Source organism: Schistocerca cancellata, chromosome 6 (genome assembly GCF_023864275.1).
Source record: "Schistocerca cancellata isolate TAMUIC-IGC-003103 chromosome 6, iqSchCanc2.1, whole genome shotgun sequence".
NCBI lineage: Eukaryota > Metazoa > Arthropoda > Insecta > Orthoptera > Acrididae > Schistocerca > Schistocerca cancellata.
In genome coordinates, this window is record NC_064631.1 from 670,992,584 (window position 1) to 670,996,396 (window position 3,813).

A 3,813-nucleotide genomic window follows, 5' to 3' on the forward strand; every position below is an offset into this window, starting at 1 on the left:
CGAGGTCGGCTTCTACTAGTTTTTCCATTCGTCTGTAAAGAATTCGTCTTAGTATTTTGCAGCCGTGACTTATTAAACTGATTAAACTGATAGTTTGGTAATTTTCACATCTGTCAACACCTTCTTTCTTTGGGATTGGAATTATTATATTCTTCATTAAGTCTGAGGGTATTTCGCCTGTTTCATACATCTTGCTCACCAGATGGTAGAGTTTTGTCAGGACTGGCTCTCGCAAGGCTGTCAGTAATTATAATGGAATGTTGTCTACTCCCGGCGATACACCTTAAATATCGCTGGTCGCTCACTTGTAACACCCGAAGAGCAAAGATATGACAATATTGTACAGTTGATTAATATTCAAATGACACCTATCACCATTATCAACTGTCAACAAAGTATATAGAAACCAAAAGAGAGAGAGAGAGAGAGCCCTTATATACTATGCGGTTTCCTTCACCAGCAAAAGTACCAGTTCCGAAAGTAGTGGAAGGATGGAATTCCGCCTCGAGATAACACAGGCAGGTGTGCCACGCGGAAGAGGGCAACACCGCAGAGAAAGCTGCTGCGCTGAAAACCTCCCGGAGCCTCAATGAAAAGGCTCGCGGCCCGCGCGGCCGCCCCCATTTATCCGGCGGACCCCACAGTTCGCCCCCGGTCCTCGCCCGCCACCGCCGCCTGCGTGCTGCCGTTTGCCCCTGTTTGCCGGTAACAGCATTATGGGCGCGCTGAGTGGCTCGCCCCTGGGAGTGCTTCGGCCAGTTTACTGGCCAGCCCGCACTCCCCCACCTCCCCCCAACTGGCTCCCCCGCCCACCATCCACCTTTCTTACTTTGCCTCTAAAAAGCTCCAATGTAGTCCCCCTCAATTGGCCTTCTCAACAGCCTGAGTAAGCACCGGCCTTCCTAAACAGACGCTTGAGAATTCCGTGCAAAGCCGCTTTCCCTTGTAGCGCGGTCGGCTCTCTGGATCTCTCTCGAGCACGAAAGTTACGCTAATTAAAGCGTGGGGCTGTCGAAACCCGAGTCGTTTTGCCCGTTCAGTCCCGTATCCTAACGATACCAGTATCACTAGGGCCTTGAAAGATTTGACGCTGAGTACGTTTACAGCAATATTTTCGACTCAGTGCATGGACGTGTCAGGAGGAACTGCCTGCAGCAACGTAGGATACAGGTGACAGGAACACATCAGCTAGTCTCGTCCGCTTTAAGTTCTAGACAGAATGGCGTGTTCGATTCTAAAAACATTTTCTTGAATGAAACCACAACTGTGTAACAATAAATACTGACGTAATAAATAGCTCTCTAGGCAGTTCAGTTGAAAGGGATGCACTTCTCTAAAATGAAAATCGCAAAAGCTGGAAAGAAAAAATACATGCAAGAAAGGTAACTGCGAAAAAAACAAAGGTAACAGAAGAAATTCTTCAGATGATATACAAAAGGAAGAAATATAAAAATTCTCCAGAAAATTCAGGTATATATAAAATTCAGTCGCTTAAGAATTAAATAAAGAATGTTCAGGAAAGCTAAGGCGATGTGGCGGAATGAAAAATGTGAAATAATTGAAAAAGAAATGACCGGTGGAAGGACTCACTCAGCATATAAAAAAATGTCAAAACAGACTTCCTTGAAATGAAAAGCAAGGGCTATAACACTGAGAGCGCACTGGAAATTCCACTCTTATGCAGAGGAGAAAGCGGATAGGTGGAAAGATTATATTGATAGCCTCTATGAGGAGGAGGACTTGTACGAATCGATAAGGAGGAGACAGGGGAACGAATATTAGAATCAGAATCAGGAGGAGATTTGTAAGGCTTTGAAATAAAATAAGGCAGAAATAGAGCATCAAAAGCCAGGTGGAATCCGGATAAACCTAATGATTTGCAATTTGTAAAACAGTTAAAACTCCACGGGTAACGGCCTTGCCGCAGTGGATACACCGGTTCCCGTGAGATCACCGAAGTTAAGCGCTGTTGGGCGTGGCCGGCACTTGGATGGGTGACCATCCAGCCGCCATGCGCTGTTGCCATTTTTCAGGGTGCACTCAGCCTCGTGATGCGAATAGAAGAGCTACTCGACCGAATAGTAGCGGCTTCAGTCAAGAATACCATCACAACGACCGGGAGAGCAGTGTACTGACCTCACGCCCCTCCTATCCACATCCTCCTCTGAGGATGACACGACGGTCGGATGGTCCCGGTAGGTCACTCGTGACCTGAAGACGGAATGCTTTAAAACTCCACGATTTCTGGACCTCCACGTCAGTTTGTTGTTCTGCCATTCAAATGCCATCTGGCGGACTGTAACTGAAACTAAGCTGCAAGCGTTTCTTGTTCTGGAACTAGATGTGAAGAAATGGTAAGTAATGTCTAAAGCAGCGAAATAACAATTCTTACTTGGATTTTATGTCCTCAGTTTAATGCAAATCTGAAATAGCGTTAAGTCAGAGGAAACATAATTAGTAATATATCTTTTTGTATAAACAACTATTCGGGAAAGGCTATCCCAGCAAACATATTATGGAAAGCAGTTATAATTTTAGGCGAGGTAAATATGAAAGTGAAGTTATTAATTTCTATTAATATTGTTCTAAAATCATTTCAAGTTACAATGACGTCCAAAACCTATTTGCAGTTTTTCCCAGTCTGTATGGTTCATTCGATCTTCTGCAAAGTACTATGCTTGTATCTGCAAGTATGGGTAAGAGTCTCACTCGTTCTACTGTTATTTGAGGTGCCTTTCTGCTCACGAGCTTAGATCAATCAAGTTTTTTAATATTGCGTGGAAACCATTAGATTCAACTTACTACTTGATCAGTGTCATCTTTGTTCAAGTGAATTATACGTTTTATGATGAAACATTTAACAACAGTTAATCATCAGATCACTGTAAAGGGTACATAGAAAATTCGCTATTTACATACAGACATACTTGCAATCAAGGATTTTCGCGACATTCACGAGAAAAGAGAAAGACAAAATGATATCTCATTAGTACATCACGTATATGTGTTAGCCCCTCCCTGTACTTACTGACATTTCGGTTTCTTTCCCAGGACATCTGACCGTGACGCTTGTTGTAGCAGTTGTGTCAACAACGACCAATAAACAATACTCAGAGAATATCACATACGAAATTGTAGTATTCAGTGTCAACAGGAAGAAGAGATGGAGATGCTGCAGTAAGTCCCGAGAGTACGAAATGACTCCCTGCTTGGTACCTGCCCAAAGAGATCTGGGGAAAAGTGCGTGAGAGATCTCACTTCCCCGTAGCAATCTTTTATTCCACGCCGTTTTTGGTATCTAGATATATAAGTTGTGAGCAATGCCACATGTCAATGCATACTGCACAAACTGATTCATGTCAGTATAATTCTGTTATTGCGGAAAGCATTTTGGTGCTCCAACCTGTGGTTTCAAGGTATATTGTGTGATAAAAAGTATCCGGACAACCTCCAATACATAGGTTTTTCATATTATGTGCATTGTGCTGCCACCCACAGGCAGATACTCCATATCAGTGACCTCAGTAGATATTAGACATCGTGAGAGAGCAGAGTGTCATACGTCTGTACGCGAGCTTTCCACACTCCTAAACACCCCTAGTTCCACTGTTCCTGATGTGATAGTGAAATGGAAACGTGAAGGGACACGTACAGCATAATAGCGTACAGGCCGACCTCGTCTCTTGACTGACAGTGACCGTCTACAGTTTAAGAGGGTCCTAATGTGTAATAGGCAGACATCTATCCAGATTATCACACAGGGATTCCAAACTGCATCAGGATCCACTGCAAGTACTATAACAGTTAGGCGGA

General features: G+C 43.7%; 1 pseudogene; it reads left to right on the forward strand.

Moving 5' to 3' along the window:
* Nucleotides 1–1,908: 1,908 nt before the first annotated feature.
* LOC126089856 (5S ribosomal RNA) lies at nt 1,909–2,025 on the forward strand (annotated as a pseudogene).
* The last annotated feature ends 1,788 nt before the right edge of the window (nt 2,026–3,813 follow it).